Source organism: Oncorhynchus kisutch, linkage group LG6 (assembly GCF_002021735.2).
Source record: "Oncorhynchus kisutch isolate 150728-3 linkage group LG6, Okis_V2, whole genome shotgun sequence".
In the NCBI taxonomy this organism is placed as follows: Eukaryota; Metazoa; Chordata; class Actinopteri; order Salmoniformes; family Salmonidae; genus Oncorhynchus; species Oncorhynchus kisutch.
In genome coordinates, this window is record NC_034179.2 from 57,154,557 (window position 1) to 57,173,022 (window position 18,466).

At 42.6% G+C, this 18,466-nt stretch overlaps 1 protein-coding gene across 2 annotated transcripts in view; it reads left to right on the forward strand.

Moving 5' to 3' along the window:
* The first annotated feature begins 389 nt into the window (after positions 1-389).
* The window catches only part of LOC109891854 (calcium/calmodulin-dependent protein kinase kinase 1), a 141,083-nt gene continuing 123,006 nt past the window's right edge, over positions 390-18,466 (forward strand). For both annotated transcript variants that reach the window (XM_031826997.1, XM_031826998.1), the window contains exon 1: positions 390-647. The gene's annotated coding sequence lies outside the window, so the exon portion shown is untranslated. The remainder of the gene's footprint in view (positions 648-18,466) is intronic.

An 18,466-nucleotide genomic window follows, 5' to 3' on the forward strand; every position in this document is an offset into this window, starting at 1 on the left:
ATATTGAAACTCCCCAGCAGAAGCAGTCCTCTATTGGAATTAATGGAATTCTACAGTATTTCAATAAAACATTTTTCAAGGACAAAATTACATGTATTTAAGTATTTTGTTGTTGTAGTGTGGACAGTAACATTATAACTTTCTAAAAAGTATACTTTAAGGACAATGTTTGCATACATTGTTTTATGGTTATCTCACTTAATGTAATTCAAACGTATGAATTATGGTATCTACAATAGAATAATCGTGGCAAAAAAATATATACTTGAATAAATGCATTTCTTTGCAAGGTGTGGGAGTGCCAAGATGTGGGCGCGGTGGGTTCAAAACCGCGCCCCCTGAGATTCAACTGGTGTATATATAGATCATTGGGTGTGAACGATGGGACAAATTTCAGCGCACAATATAGGGGACAACGCGTGTGTGTGGAATGATACGGGCGTGTTTCATGTTGGATTTATAAAAGCGGTTGTCCGACATAAAGTAATTTTCAGTTGTAGCCAATATTATTTGGCTTTTATGTTAGTGATTGAACGCTGTGTCACTGTCACAATACCGACGGTTCCAGCTGGGACATCAATCTTGTGCTCGAGGGCTCTCCAAAACATATAGGTCCAGGCGTACTGCTTATTCCGGTGATTGTTTCGGTGAGTGAAACTTTTTGAAATACCATTGGACACATTTGTTTACCCCACAATGTCATAAGCCTGTCATAGCTTTCCTACTCTTGTACGGGCTTAGAGTATGGTCAATTGTGTAGGCTATTGCAGCATTTGGAACAAAAGAACCTGGATTCATGCATTAGGCTACCTACTGTATACCTATGTTCGCATGCACTGTACATGTTGCCTATACTGTAGTCTGTTCTTCACACTTTTATTCTCTCTCTGTCTGAAATGTCAAGACAAGTTTACATGCGGACGAACGTCATGTTACAATGACAATTTGTTACAATGTAGTAGCGTCTTGACATTCAATTGATTTGTATGTTACGAGCTACGATTATTGCAATAGATAAAGCCATTTGTGCACTCACAATTTTGGCATATCAAGGTAATATAGAATGTTCTGAATGCTAAAGCAGCATACTGTCCTTCCCGGTGGCGATTTTAGCATGTAAATCTTGGTGGGGCAACAACCACAAAAAAACAAGTGGGAAGCATGCCATCAAAGCCACTACACAACACTAAACAATACATGAATTGCACTATAACGGTGACAAATGGTGCCCACAAACGGCCTACGTAAAGCTGTCCCAACAGCAGTCCTGACATCTTACCACTGCTACACCTGACTATCAGCAGAGCATTGTATGGCAGCAAAACAATTAATTTAGTATCATAGCCTTTAAAGAAAACATAGCTGATGTGGCTGACTTGCTTAAACAAATGTGGTTTCTAATGACAATTGAGATGTACAAGCTATGGCATAAGGGGACGACAAGCGGATAAGAGGCAATATAATATGTGTTTAGCACTTTTCAAATGTACAGCGACAGAATTCCGAACATGGTCCGTTCTTACAGTGTTCTCCCTGTACACCAAGTCAGAACTGTAGGATAAATACAAGGGGCATATAAGCAAACAATGAGAACTCTTACAATATTCAATGATTACATTTCTCTAAAACGGATTATAGGCTACATGCGCACCACCATGTCAGAACAGTAGGTGAAATTAAGAGGGTTAAATAGACCAAATTATTAGGGTGAGGTACATGGGCTACTAACATCTTACTACATAACATACAGTATTACTTTCTTAGCTACAGTATACATAACTCCCTGGCATATTACATAATTTATGCAGCATCATACACTACATTTTTGGAGTCACCTTGTTGTGCTGTGCTCACTTGACAGGAAGGTGGCGTCCTTTGTGGGCAAATTTTGTCATCAAAGTCTGATATTCTCTGGATTTATTGTGCTTTCAAAACAACTGGAAACTCGGGAAAAAACATGATCGAATCATGATGACGTCATTGATCTTTAGGTCATAGCTAGAAAACAGGCTGGATTTACAATTCCGAGTTGGATGACCGTTCAAAATGCCTTCTTAGATGGGAACTTCTAATGTAACTCTATGGCAGCACCCAAGGGGCTAGAATGTATTTGCTCTGCCCTTAGACTTGGCAGTGACATAGTGTCCCCATGAGTGACAGAACACTGGGCCAATCACGGCACAACTTTTTTCTGCTGGCTTGCCCCACCACCACAGAAAGCTCTGAGCTAGGCTGAAACACCTGCATGTTGGAGCTGCGTTACTCAAGAAAACAAAAAGGAAACCATGCTTACATGTGGCTTTATTAACTTGGTGATATATATATATATTTTTTATATACATTGTTTGCAAACTGATACGTGACATGTATTAATGCCAAAATAACATGCCAAACAGGCAAGCCCCACCCCAAAAAAGGAATCATGTGTCCTTCCTATGCATTTTCTGTCAATGTCCTAGCCCATTCATATACGCTAACTACCGTAGCGCTTATTGATGATCATATCTTCTGGCTGGGGATTTTGTTAAGCGCTCTGATGCTTGCTCTAAACTAGGGGTGTAGGACCTACATTCATATAGTTTATTGACTGTGTCCAGCTTGCTAATAATCACCGACATGAAAGCTAGACAGTCAGGTAGAATCGAAAAGAAATAATTTTGTAGCAAATTTTGACAGTAAGGAAGTATAACCAATTTTCAGTGCGTCCATCCAGACCTCCAGAATGTGGACCTCAGGGCAAAATTAGTTTGACACCCCTGCTCTAAACATTAAAATGCATGGCTTGCGACACGGTTTTGGAAACATAAGAAAAGTATATTTCATATCAGCAAGAAATAATAATAATACTCAAATAATTACTACACAACTTTATAGGTTTAGGGTTCCCACAAGGCCATATTTCCACATTACACGAGTGGCTGGGCACTTAGCAGGGTATTCATCAGCAAAACAGTAATTTATTACGTTTTTGAGTCTTTGATACAGTCGTTGTATACTACCCACAATACAACAGCAAAATAAATTTCTGGCTATATAATTCTATATAAGGCTGTGCACTAGATTATCAATCAATGAGTCCATAATTGACCAATATACAGGCATTGTTTACTAGTCCTACCCACCACAACACAACAACACATCAAATCGTAACTACTGTGCTGCTGCTCATTAGGCCTTATTACCAATATAGCCTATGATTGATCTGCCGGGAGAGGAGTGTCTGATACAGCTCATTACATTCACTGTCATCACAGTGTGTGTGTGTGTGTTTGTGTCTGATTTGGTTTGTGTTGGCTGAGTGGGAGATGTGAGGTGTAGGCAGCAGTAGCACTACAGGTTCTGTGGGGGGTTTAACAACAACGGTACACACACAGCAGAGTCAGTTTGTTAGCTTGCCTTATTCAAATCTCAAATGCACCCTGTAATTTGCATGACATTTTGAATGTATAAGTCTGTTATTGAACTCTCACTCTTTCTCTCGCTCTCTCAGTATGTAGGATCTTAATTTGAGGCAGTTTGCTACAGCAGGAAAATTATCCTGCAGCAACAGAGAATGTGGATTGTAAAGAATGGCCATTTTTTTATAGGGGTTGATACATTTTTTGTTAGGGCAAATAAAGTCTGACATTTTAAAGTGGAAATGACAAACTTTATAAGCTTTTAAACCTCAAATACACTACAAGTTTGCATTTCCTGCTGTGCAGCAATAACAGGATGATCAAATTTAGTTCTGGCATCTGTAGGCCTCTGTTCTGTATTGGTAGCATTGGCCACTGAGATCCTCATTTCCAAATGAATGGTTTGTGTTCATTGGTGTGTATTTCAGGAAGCTGCAACATGTTTGCTTTAGTGCCTGTGTGTTTGCAACACAAGCATCACTTGTTTCTCTACGTTTATATTTACTTCCTGTAGTGCTGAGTGTGTAGATACAATAGGCAGGATTTGTTAAATATTTGTTTTATTTAACCTTTATTTAACTAGGCAAGTCAGTTAAGAACTCATTTTTATTTACAATGACTGCCTACCCCGGACAAACCCTAACGACGCTGGGCCAGTTGTGCTCCACCCTATGGGACTCCCAATCACGGCTGGTTGTGATACAGCCTGGAATCGAACCAGGGTTTGTAGTGATGACTCTAGCACTGATATGCAGTGCCTTAGACCGCTGCACCACTTGGGAGCCCCCAGGCTGCTGTAGAACTACTTTAACACTGGATGATCACATATGCAAAGAGCAAGCTGCTGAGGGGAAACCATACAGTATCAACAGCTCTTTGGGCCTTTGTGGAAAACAGAGGGAAGGGGGTGTGTGTGTGTCAGTCTTGCTTCCAAAACATCTATTCCCAGTTGTTTTTTTAAGTAGATGTGTCCAAACGTTTGACTGGTAGTTAAAGGCATGTACTGTCTGTCAGATGTATGGTGATATCCCTGCTGTTTAGTGGACAGATATGTTTAACATGACAGTATTGACCAGGGGATTTGCAGCCAGGGAGGGGCCAACAGGCTGAGCTCAGGCTAGCAACAAACTGCATGACCATGACGGCTACTGTAGGTGGTGGAGGTATTTCCCTCAGTGCTTGTAACATTGACAGAAGGGTTTTCCACTCCCTACGCCCTCTTTTCCTCAGTAGCAACCTCACATCATTGGTTTCAGCCATGATGATGAGTTAGTTTGAGACTGTTGCTTCTCCTATCTGTTTCCTTACCCGTGTCAGAACTGATAGCTTGACAATACTGAACGTTATCCCCTTTTTTTCAATTGTTCAAGTGCTCTTGTACTTTTGGGTTTTGTTTTGTGTGCCTTGTTGCTGCAAATTATGGTTGTCAAGTTGGATTAAAATAAGGATCTATTTCACACAATTAGGATTGAATAAAGCATATAGAGTTAGATGTACTGATATCATCATGAATTTAGTCATATCGAAGGGCACTATTTGGTGTAGCCCAAAGGCCGGGAGAAGGCAAAATTGAGTTGTTTTATTTTAACGGTCCAAAGGGAATGCATACAGCCGACTATACACTTGTATCCCCGTGGACCGGTTTGTATATGAAACAATCTCCATTCAGGCTGCAAAGTTGTCGATTTCCTCCATAACTCGATTTAGGCAGAAAAAAACAGGGAAAATATCCGGGACTAGCATTGCTAGGCATTAGTTACTTTAGCATGGTGGTGGAAAATGGTGTTTCATAAAGAAAGTACACTTATTTTCCCCCTTTCTTTTCGGCTTCTCTGCATTAAACTGAGTTAAGGAGGAAATCAATACCTTTGCAGCCTGAATGGAAAAGGTTTTATGTACAAACTGGTCCACGGGGGATACGTGTGTATAGCCGGCTGCATGCATTCCCTTTGGACGGTAAGATGAAACTACCCAATATCGCCATCTGCCATCCTTTGGCCTACGTTTGGTGCAGAGCTGTAGGCATATGAACTGTAGTGATGGGGGGGAAATCTATACAGTTACATATTGCAATATTATTTTGGATAATGTTATATTGTTGACTCTAAATAATATTTGCTACAGGAAGTGTTAGCTAGTGCTAGTCTGCTGTATCTGCACCAAAACATTTCATCCTATAGCTTGTTCTCCATCTTCTTTTTAAATAGGTAGCCAAGTGTTTTCAGCACTTTTATTTCCATGACTGATCAAAAATCATTTACACATACTCTCTGTCGTCTCTCTGCAGCAGGAATACTGTGAGCAATATGTTTGCAACAACAAATCACAATTAAATCGAACAGATTGTTTTCCATTATAAATGACATCTATCCAGCCAAACTGTCCAGCTAAACTGTCTCTGCTTCCCAAGTGGCACCTTATTCCTTATATATTGCTCTACATTTGGTCAAAGTAGTGCACTATAAAAGGGAAAAGGGTGCCATTTGGGACTTACCCAGACTTTCCTAGGGTGACCTACCCTTTATGTTTGATTGAAAGGCCCAGTGCAGCGTTGCAATACACAAATAGCCTTTTAAAATCCATATTGGATTTTTAGCACTATGTACTCAGTCTTTCATGTTGTTGCTTGATGTTCATAGAAAAAAGCGGCCATGTTTCAATAACAGACACAGCCAGGATTCCTGGAAGTAAAGGTGTGTTTATGTAGCAACAACAGAGCAACTGCTTGGAGTGATATTTTTTGTGTTTCTGCCTGTCTATCTGTCGTATAAGGTGAACGACCTACCCACAAAGTCAACTTCATCACAGTATACTGTATAAACTACTCAGGCTTTTGGAAAATGTATTTGATGTGAATTCAGTTACGGTACATTTACACACAAATAATAGTATACTTGTTTGATTATGTCCAATTTGTGTGTGCATGCATGCATGTTTGTGTGTCTGGCTGCCTGCATGTGTATAAATGTGTAATTAAGGCACTGTAACAAACAGGCCAGGGCGATGCCAGCCCGGTACAGCAAGAGTGTCAGAGGGCAAACTAATGAATTTACTCAATAAGCTCTACCCCCTGATGGTCTCCTAGGATGTGTCACAAATGGCACCCTATTCCCTACATAGTACCCTATAGACCCTGATCAAAGTTTGGTCACTCACTCCCTCTCTCCTGTGTGTGTGTGTGTGTGTGTCTGTATATTTAATGTAATTGTATTCCTGTGTATGTGTTATCTGTATGGTTAGTCTTTCTGTTTAAGCCCTGTGTGTGGTGTTCTGTGAGCCTCTTTAAAAGCCCTGATCTGATCAGCCTGTGTTCCAATCTGTTTCCCACAGAGCCTCTTCCCGTTGTGCACCGTCTCTGGCTCCAGCTCTCGCTCTCTGTACCCATAGATTATGCGTGTGTGTGTGTGTGTGTGTGTGATGTGCACATGTGTAACCTGCTTCCAGGTCTGTTCAGGTAAATCGAGTATTTATTAGTTTACACCTCCACCACCATCACAGGCGGGTAGGCAGTCAGGCCAATGGCGTGGTCTACAACGGAACATGTTAGAGACCCTCCTTTTTTTAAGTTGTTGCTCTTTTAAAGTCAATTTCCTGCAGTTCTACACATTTTGTCATGGGGCTCAGAGAAAAAAATCAGTTTTGAAGCAAATCTACTCATTTTGCCGTGCCTTATGCTGTGTTCTTATGCTATCTGAGTGACTCAAACATTATAACAAAATCAATGGGGACCCCATGCCATGCCATTTAAAAAAAAAAAAATCTCCCTGACTGTCTAGTTTTATTTTATTTTGGTGGTTGTTAGTTCTCAAATATATAGCTCCATTATATATATATTTTTAAAATACATTATATCTGGTTTTAGTCATTTAAGTTTACACTGGAAAGTTTTACCACCATGAAAATTACCCCCCCCCCCCCCACACACAAACACAAAATAAATACATATTTTGATAATATTTTTGGGTTTGGCAGCAACGATTTAGCAGCAGCGGCCCGGCACTGCTAAATTAGTATAGGGGAAACAGAGTGTGGTTGTTGCAAGACCAATTTAAAGGGAAGGAAGTTCAACTTTGGAGCACACTACTATTTCTCTCTTTGTTTGACTGGTTGTTCTCTATGAGTGCCATGCCCTTTTATTTCTCTGAAACATTATCTGCCCTTGGAACCACTTAAACTGATAAAGATAGCACTTTAAAACCCCAACACTCATAACTTAATTTGTGTCAATGTTTGCAGGGCATTTGTCAAACAGACCCTGACATAATAAGCACTTGTCTGCTCCTTTTATTGGTCCGGTAGTGTTTTCCCAATGTTAGGAGGAGACGAGCGTTGGCTGCCTGCTAATGATTGGGACTAGGGAGAACTACAAACACACTTCTGAAGTGCTGCCCAGAACAGGTTAAGTGATAGGCAGACGCCAATGAGCACAAGACAATTCCCTGAAGGATACTGTCACACCCTGATCAGTTTCACCTGTCCTTGTGATTGTCTCTACCCACTCCAGGTGTCGCTTGTTTTCTCTAGTGTATTTATCCCTGTTTCCTGACTCTCTGTGCCAGTTCATCTTGTATGTCCAAGTCAACCAGCATGTTTTTCCTGTGCTCCTGCCTTTTCCATTCTTTTTGCTAATCCTCCCGGTTTTGACCTCGAGCCTGCCTGCCACTCTACCTCTTTGGACTCTGAACTGGTTTTGACCTTTTGCCTGTCCATGACCATTCTCTTGCCTACCCCTTTTTGGATTAATAAACATCTAGGACTCCAACCATCTGCCTCCTATGTCTGCATCTGGGTCACACCTTGTGCCCTGATAGATACAACTTAATAAAGACCCACAACTGTCCTTTTGAAGTATGAGATTGTTCAGTTCAGGCTTTCACTAAATGTTCTGACACTCATTTCTAATGCATGAACGTTCACAAAGCACCAACAATTTATCCTCCCCTAAGTGCCCTCCATTATGTGTCCTCAGCAGGGTCACCACGTCCAATTTGTTGTTTTCCCATGACAGGTAAGGCGAGGTAAGCAGGCTGAGGTAACAGATGGCTGTTCTCGCCTGTGTTTTGTCTCTGGTCCTTTGAACAATCTAGGCCAGGCTCTATCTGTATTACTTTAAAATCCATACTCTCCTTGTCTCCCCTTCATCTGTACTGATTGAAAAAGACTTGACAGGTGAAGGCAATATAGCAGATGTTTCCCATTAGTGGTTGGTCAGTCCTTCCAGATTAGTAAAATGAAGGAAACGAGAGGAGCTGAGGAAAGGAAAGGAAAGAACAGACTTCTTAGACATCTGAAAAAAGCCTAGAATCTGTCACTCAAGAAGAGCATGTCTCTGAGAACTGTCTGGCCCACAAACCCCATGGCTCACACCATAGACTTTTGGTTCACACTCCCTCTATGTCTCTGTCATTGGAATGTGTCTGCCGCTGTGGCCCCTTGTGGTTTTCATCACTGCACAAGCACAGTGTAACGGTTTTCTAAGTGTGGTGAAGGAGAGTCGGACCAAAATGCAGCGTGTAGATTGCGATCCATGTTTAATGAATAACGTAAACACGAAGTAACACAAACACTACAAAACAAAGAATGTAAATAACGAAACGAAAACCGAAACAGCCTATACTTGTGAAAACTAACAAAGATAGGAAGGACACTAAGGACAATCACCCACAACAAACTCAAAGAATATGGCTGCCTAAATATGGTTCCCAATCAGAGACAGCGATAAGCACCTGCCTCTGATTGAGAACCACTCCAGACAGCCATAGACTTTGCTAGATAACCCCACTAGCTACAATCCCAAATACATACACACCAAAACCCCAAGACAAAACACACCACAATACAAAAACTCCATGTCACACCCTGGCCTGACCCAATACATGAAGAAAAACACAAAATACTTAGACCAGGGCGTGACACACAGAGAGATTCCAAGGCTTTTCAGGAGTGTTTATAAACTAAGTTTCATGGTAGCGATAAAAGCCAGGATGTCATAGATCTTGGTAGAGGTGCATGGACGAGATTGGATCATGTTAATTATTAGATGTTTTTACACTTTTTAATTAACATCAAAGCTCTTTACCAATTAAACTACACTGAACAAAAATTGAAACATTATACAGTGCATTTGGAAAGTATTCAGACCCCTTGACTTTTTCCACATTTTATTACATTACAGTCATCTAAAACGAAAAAAATCGATTAAAAAAAATCAGCAACCTACACACTACCCCATAATGACAAAGCAAAAACAGTTTTTTTGAAGTGTTTGCAAAAAAAAAAATTTAAACAGATACCTAATGAATACATAAGTATTCAGACCCTTTGCTATGAGACTCGAAATTGAGCTCAGTTGCATCCTGTTTCTATTGATCATTCTTGAGATGTTTCTACAACTTGATTGGAGTCCACCTGGGGTAAATTCAATTTATTGGACATGATTTGGAAAGGCACACACCTATAAGGTCCCACAGTTGCATGTCAGAGCAAGAACCAAGCCATTAGGTCGAAGGAATTGTCCTTAGAGCTCCGAGACAGGATTTTGTCGAGGCACAGATCTGGGGAAGGGTACCAAAATATTTCTGCAGCATTGAAAGTCCCCAGGAACACAGTTGCCTCCATAATTCTTAAATAGAAGAAGTTTGGAACCATCAAGAGCCTTCCTAGAGCTGGCCCCCAGGCCAAACTGAGCAATCGGGGGAGAAGGGCCAATGCCGTGCTTCTACACCTGCATTGCTTGCTGTTTGGGGTTTTAGGCTGGGTTTCTGTACAGCACTTTGAGATATCAGCTGATGTACGAAGGGCTATATAAATACATTTGATTTGATGTCAGGGAGGTGACCAAGAACCCCATGGTCACTCTGACGGAGCTCCACAGTTCCTCTGTGGTAGAACCTTCCAGAAGAACAACCATCTCTGCAGCACTCCACCAATCAGGCCTTTGTGGTAGTGTCCAGAGGGAAGCCACTCCTCAGTAAAAGGCACATGACAGCCCACTTGGAGTTTGCCAAAAGGCAACTAAAATACTCTCAGATCATGAGAAACGATATTCTCTGGTCTGATGAAACCAAGATTGAACTCTTTGGCCTGAATGCCAAGCGTCACGTCTGGAGGAAACCTGGCACCATCCCTACGGTGAAGCATGGTGGTGATGTTTTTTAGTGGCAGGGACTGGGAGACTAGTCAGGATCGAGGGAAAGATGAACGGAGCAAAGTATAGAGATCCTTGCTGAAAACCTTTTCCAGAGGGCTCAGGACCTCAGACTGGCATTCAGGTTCACCTTCCAACAGGGCAACGACCCTAAGCACACAGCCAAGACAAATGCAGGAGTGGCTTCGGGACAAGTCTCTGAAGGTCCTTGAGTGGCCCAGCCAAAGCCCGGACTTGAACTCCATCAAACATCTCTGGAGAGACCTGAAAATAGCTGTGCAGTGACATTCCCCGTTCCAACCTGAAAGAGCTTGAGAGGATCTGCAGAGAAGAATGTGAGAAACTCCCCAAATACAGGTGTGCTGAGCTTGCAGCGTCACACCCAAGAAGACTCAAGGCTGTAATCACTACCAAAGGTGCTTCAACCAAGTACTGAGTAAAATGTCTGAATAATTATGTAAATGTCATATTTCAGTTTCTAAAATCCAGTTTTTGCTTTGTCATTATGGGGTATTGTGTGTAGATTGATTGGTGGGGAACAAAATGTGGAAAAAGTCAACGGGCCTGAATACTTTCTGAATGCAATGTATGCAGCAATTTCAAAGATGTTCCTGAAATAATTTATTTTATTCAATTGAAATAAATTAATTAGGTCCTAATCTATGGATTTCACAACTGAGAATTTAAATATGCATCTATTGAGCACATACCTTTAAAAAAAAAGAAGCAGGGTCGTGGATCAGAAAACCAGTCGGTATCTGGTGTGACCACCATTCTGCCTGCCTCATGCAGTGTGACACATCTCCTTTGCATAGAGTTGATCAGGCTGTTGATTGTTGCCTGTGGTATTACTCCTCTTTAATGGCTGTGTGAAGTTGCTGGATATTGGCGGGACCTGGAACACGCTGTTGTACACGTCAATCCAGAGCATCCCAAACAATGGGTGACATATAAATTGCCATTGATAAAATGGTATTGTGTTCATTGTCCGTAGCTTATGCCTGCCCATAACATAACCCCACCGCCACCATGGGGTACTCTGTTCACAAAGTTGATACCAGCAAACCACTCACCCACATGACGCCATACACACTGTCTGCCATCTGCCCGGTACATTTGGAACCTGGATACATCTGTGAAGGTCACACTTCGCCAGCGTGCCAGTGGCCTTCGAATTTGAGCATTTGCTGACTGAAGTCAGTTACAACGCCAAACTTTAGTCAGGTCAAGACCATGTTGAGGACGACGAGCATGCAGGTGAGCTTTACCAAGACGGTTTCTGACAGTTTGTGCAGAAAGTCTTTGGTTGTGGAAACCCACAGTTACGTCAGCTGTCCGGGTGGCTGGTCTCAGACGATCCCACGTGAAAAAGATGAATATGGAGGTTCTAGGCTTGTGTGGTTACGGGTGGTCTGCGGTTGTGAGGCCTGTTGGTCGTACTGCCAAATTCTCTAAAACAACGTTTGAAGCGTCTTATGGTAGCATTAAATTCTATGGCAACAGCTCTGGTGGACATTCCTGCAGTAAGCATGCTAATTGCACACTCCCTCAACTTGAGACATCTGTGGAATTGTGTTGTGTGACACAACTGCACATTTTAGAGTGGCCTTTTATTATCCCAGCACAAGCTGCACCTGGGTAATGATCATGCTGTTAATCCGCTTCTTGATATGCCACACCTGTCAGGTGGATGGGTTATTTTGGTGAAGGAGAAATGCTCATTAACAGAGATGTAAACAAGTTTGTGCACAAACTTGGCTTTTTTGTTCGTATGGACATTTTCTGGGATATTCTATTTCAGCTCATGAAACATGGGACCAACACTTTACATGTTACGTTCATATTTTTGTTCAGTGTAACTACAGCATAATTTTTGCAAAGCCCCTGCTTTGAGTCCCCACGGTAACCAAGATTTCTGTAATGTACCACAACTCCACAGATGTGCTCACAGTCTGTCGTGTGGATGCATACTTACTTGTTTTGGGGTTGGGTGTTTAGGCACGGCTGGTGGAGGCTGTCTGTGCGTGCGTGTGTGCTATTGAGCTGGAGGGAGAGATTGAGTTCCGCTCTATCCATTACTTACATCCCTCCATCCCTCTGCTTTGGAGTCATAAAGTATGTGTGTAAACCCTGCAGTGGCATGGCAGGATTGCAGGCAGTCTAACAGTGCTTCTAGAGTGCTGTTGAGGGAGCGGTAAGCTGTTATTGATGACTGGGCTCATGTGTTTGTCATTTCAACGAGTGGAGTGCTGGGAGACATTGGAGTCTGAAGGAGAGGAGGGTAGAACAGGGCGAGCGGGGAAGGCCACACCTTGTTCTCTCTCTCTGACTGGCATTAACTATCATTAAGGCCCAGAGTTTTTCCTAAAAAGTTTAGGTCAGAGTTACTCCTGGGCCAGAGTTGCGCATCAATCAAGCAGTTAATTTCTTCTATTTGGCCATTTAGAAATGGACTGGGCTGACTTGTCAGATAACCAATTAAGACAGAAATGAGGATCTCTGCTCGCTGTCAACGTGGAACATTATTTATTAAGGGAAGAGATGGATGATTTAAGGGGCTGTACTAAATATTTTGGAAACCTTTATGCTTTATAACTGGCTTTACTCATTAGTTTTATTTGATTTTTTTTATTTGATTTCACCTTTATTTAACCAGGTAGGCTAGTTGAGAACAAGTTCTCATTTGCAACTGTGACCTGGCCAAGATAAAGCATAGCAGTGTGAACAGACAACAACAGAGTTACACATGGAGTAAACAATAAACAAGTCAATAACATAGTAGAAAAAAAAGAATCTATATACATTGTGTGCAAAAGGCATGAGGAGGTAGGCAATAAATAGGCCATAGGAGTGAATAATTACAATTTAGCAGATTAACACTGGAGTGATAAATGATCAGATGAACATGTGCAGGTAGAGATACTGGTGTGCAAAAGAGCAGAAAAGTAAATAAAATAAAAACAGTATGGGGATGAGAGAGGTAAATTTGGTGGGCTATATACCGATGGACTATGTACAGCTGCAGCGATCGGTTAGCTGCTCAGATAGCAGATGTTTAAAGTTGGTGAGGGAGATAAAAGTCTCCAACTTCAGATTTTTGCAATTCGTTCCAGTCGTAGGCAGCAGAGAACTGGAAGGAAAGGCGGCAAAATGAGGTTTTGGCTTTAGGGATGATCAGTGAGATACACCTGCTGGAGCGCGTGCTATGGGTGGGTGTTGCCATCGTGACCAGTGAACTGAGATAAGGCGGAGCTTTACCTAGCATAGACTTGTAGATGACCTGGAGCCAGTGGGTCTGGCGACGAACATGTAGTGAGGGCCAGCCGACTAGAGCATACAGGTCGCAGTGGTGGGTGGTATAAGGTGCTTTAGTAACAAAACGGATGGCACTGTGATAAACTGCATCCAGTTTGCTGAGTAGAGTATTGGAAGCTATTTTGTAGATGACATCGCCGAAGTCGAGGATCGGTAGGATAGTCAGTTTTACTAGGGTAAGTTTTGCGGCGTGAGTGAAGGAGGCTTTATTGCGAAATAGAAAGCCGACTGTAGATTTGATTTTGGATTGGAGATGTTTGATATGAGTCTGGAAGGAGAGTTTGCAGTCTAGCCAGACACCTAGGTACTTATAGATGTCCACATATTCTAGGTCGGAACCATCCAGGGTGGTGATGCTAGTCGGGCGTGCGGGTGCAGGCAGAGAACAGTTGAAAAGCATGCATTTGGTTTTACTAGCGTTTAAGAGCAGTTGGAGGCCACGGAAGGAGTGTTGTATGGCATTGACGCTCGTTTGGAGGTTAGATAGCACAGTTTCCAAGGAAGGGCCAGAAGTATACAGAATGGTGTCGTCTGCGTAGAGGTGGATCAGGGAATCGCCCCCAGCAAGAGCAACATCATTGATATATACAGAGAAAAGAGTCGGCCCGAGAATTTAACCCTGTGGTACCCCCATAGAGACTGCCAGAGGACCGGACATTTAGTAAATATTGAAAAAGTAAAGGGCCAAGACAGCTGCCCGGGGGTATTCCTGATTCTAACTGGATTATGTTGGAGAGGATTCCATTATAGAACACCCTCTGTCTTCTGTTAAACAGGTATCTCTTTATCCACAATATAGCAGGTGATGTAAAACCATAACACATTTTCCAGCAGTAGACTATGATCGATAATGTGAAAAGCCAGGCTGAAGTCAAACAAAACAGCTCCCACAATCTTTTTATCATCAATTTCTCCCAGCCAATCATCAGTCATTTGTGTAAGTGCCGTGCTTGTTGATTTTTCTTCCCTATAAGTCTTGTCAATTTATTTACAGTAAAATAGCATTGTATATGGTCAAACACAATTTTCAACCAAAAGTGTATTAAGGGTTAGTAACAGCTATTTGAGCCAGTAAAGGGGGTTTTACTATTCTTGGGTAGCGGAATGACTTTTGCTTCCCTCCAGGCCTGTCGGCACACACTTTATAGTAGGCTTAGATTGAAGTTATGGCAAATAGGAGTTTTTAATTGTTTTATTTCACCTTTATTTAACCAGGTAGGCTAGTTGAGAACAAGTTTTCATTTACAACTGCGACCTGGCCAAGATAAAGCAAAGCAGTGCGACACAAACAACACCACAAGGAATCTGTACAGCCATATATCCAATATAGTTTATAAAATGAATTGAGGCATTGAACAAATTTCAAATAAGACCACTAGATGCTAACAAACTCTAAAAAATTCTAACAAACTAATACAACGTTGCTATAGCCTACACAATTCCACAGATTATTTTACCAGACTCACAACATTTTCCTTTCTTTCTGTGCCACCTAACGTTTGCAAATGTTTGCATACTACTACTATTAAAGTGAACAGGTTTAAGCTACTAATGGAACATTATGGAACAGTGTTAACTCATTTTGGTAGCCATCTAGATGTCACCGTGAAACAGTCAACTCAATGGGGAGAGCATGAAAGGCAACAGCACCAGAACACATTTCCTCCTTAGCTGTTACAACCCTGTGATTCGGTTCACTCCGCTGTCAAGTGCGCAACATACGTCATTGCTTTGCAGGCCAGGAGTGTCTGTATAGCCTGTCCCCGCTAACTATTTGTTTTAATTTGAACAACATTGTTCCATAATGTTACACCATCTACTTTACTAGTAGTATGCAAATGTTTGGTGGCACAGAAAGACCCTCAGACTCCCTTGATTGATACAGTATGTTTCCCTACCAAAGACTCCAAAGCCAGCCGGCCTCAAGAAACCCCACAAGCAGTCAACCAGTTGGTCAGTCAGTCTCTCAATCAGTCAGTCAGGCAGGCAGACGGGATAAGCTGGTGCTAGTCTCTATCCAGAGCAGGCTCATTATCCATCAGGGTTGGCCTTGGACAGGCTTGCTTGGTTCACACCATTGATTGACATCTGACAGGCAGCCTGGCTAGCCTATTGTTAACAGGGATGACGCAGGATGAAGCATTATTGGGCATTGTGATACATGGCTATCCTAGACTTAACAGAGATGACACTGCATGGTGGGGCATTGCGATAGCTGGCTAGCCTAGCCCTAACATGGATGATGGAGGATGGAACACGATGGGGCATTGTGATAGCTGGCTAGCCTAGCCCTAACAGGGATGACACAGGATGGAGCATGGTGGGGCATTGACTTGGCTAGCCAAGCCCTAGTCTCGTGTAGCCATATCTCAAAATCACATTGTCACGCTGGTCCTTTGGAGCTTTGGAGAATTTTGTATTAGCCGAAATGGCTAGAATAGTCCGCTGGCTTCCAGCGACTACATTTTTACTGGATGTTACATTTCAAGAACCCTCCTCCACATGCACGTAGAAGGGGTTATGTTCGTCTGACATGTTATGTTCGTCACTATTTTCTGACCAATCGAGTCGAAGGCATTACAACTTCTCTGCTTGAAAACTACCCGTAGGCTATGGTAAAAGTTGAGTGTATCAAGTGTAGCCGACAGCCAGCAATTGATTGAAATTAAGTCACCACAAACACTGCATATATCAACTTATTAATATGAATATATTATATTAATCAGCCCAAGCAAGGCATTTGATTTGTTTGATGTGTTGCGAGGCGTCATTGATTTACACCAGGCTACTTCCTGCTATTGACTTCACCAGGCTTTCAAATAGGGAAGCCTGGTTCTCGATGAGGCTAGCCTAGCCCTCATAGGGATGAGAGAGGATGGAGCTCAGCAATAGCAGGGCATTCTGCCACTGGGAAGGATTTAGACAGTACAAAGGATCGGTCCCTGGAAGACTAACAAAGAGAGTGATTCTGCTTTGTGGATGACTAAGTCTTCGCATTTTCAGTTTAGAGGATTCCACATGTTTAACTAACAGATACTTGTTGTTTAGGTCTATTCCTGTCGTGTAGATAAGAGATCGGATGTGTGCAGTCAGTGTAGCGCCTCTGTTTGTTTTCCTGGCTTGGCTGGTACCTTATCTAAAACCCACTGGGTCTCCCACTTGCACCATAGCTGGGTTTCCTAGACATAGTCCCCCCCCCCCCCCCCCCTTACTATCCTTATCCATCATCCATCATGAGAATGCAGTTCTAGAAGTGTACACTCAGGCATGGAACTTCCACACCCACCTGTCGAGAAGCCTGATGACATACCCAGATTCCCATTGCCCCGAGGGTACAGTGGTACGATTACTTCCTACTAATCTCTTTCTGAACTCTCCACCGCTGGGCTAACTACCTAGCCCATATTAAAAATAGACACACAGCCTGCACACAGTGGCATGCTGAGGTCATGGATGGGCTTAATTCAATGCAGGGCGGCAGGTAACCTAGCGGTTTAGAGCAATGGGCCAGTAACAGAAAGGTTGCTGGTTTGAATCCCCAAGGCGACTAGGTGAGAAATCTGTCTGTGACCTTGAGCAAGGAAAGCACTTAAACCTAATTACTCCTGTTAGTCGCTCTGGATAAGAGTGTCTGCTAAATTAATGTAAATGTAAAATGGGCTCCAGTTTTTCACACCTGCCAGTGTGAGGGATACAGGGCTGCTCTCAAGGGAGGACTTTTGGATGTTGGTTACACCAGGGAATTATCCTGAACTTCCTTGCCTCTGTCTCGAGGGCCCAAAGTGGGGTGCCTTGTTTCTCTGAGACCCCTAGGCCTGGAACCTTGGCTTTGCCTGAGAGACCAGCCATGCAGAGGCTCCAGTCTCAGCCCATCTGAGAGTGTGAGTAGTAGGAGAGAACAGCAACTCTTCTCCTTTTCCTCCTTCAAACCTCTGTATCCTCCTCTGTAATCCTGATTTAGCAGCCCTGGTCCTGGGTCTGGTTAGGGGGGTGAGTGTTAGCCCTGGATTTGGCTGGGATTGTCTGGCTCTATTTCTGTCCATTGAGATTGACAGTGTGCTGATGTCTCGATGTGTGTACTCATACACTGTGTGTGCAAGCTGTTTGGCAACGCCTGGGTTTTCTAAGTGGGAACGGCTGCATTTTGTACTGTGGTCACCTTCAAGTGTACAGGGAGGGATCTCTGACAGATTTATTGCTAAGGCTAGCTGTATTGGTGTGGCGAACTGTAATGAGCTAATCCAGCTTCAAAGCTAATGATTTAATTAAAGAGTGCCTGATATGTAGGCTCTGATGGTTGTTGGCACAGGGGAAAGAGGCTGATTGGAACTATTGCCTAGTCAACCACACTCAGTCAATGGGTCAATAGCTGGAAAGTATAGTAGGCTATACTTAGAAGGTAAGTACAGAACCCTATTAATAACCTGTTATAAGCCTTTTATAAACCTTGCTATTAATACTGTAGCTAATATATGGTCATCTTGTTCCCATTAGCACCTAAGCTGCCAGAGGTATGTCCTAGTCATTAGATGCAGTAATCCACCCTCCCCGGAGTGTCTCATTGTCTGTCACTGATCATCATAGTGCTATCATAGACAGTCATCAG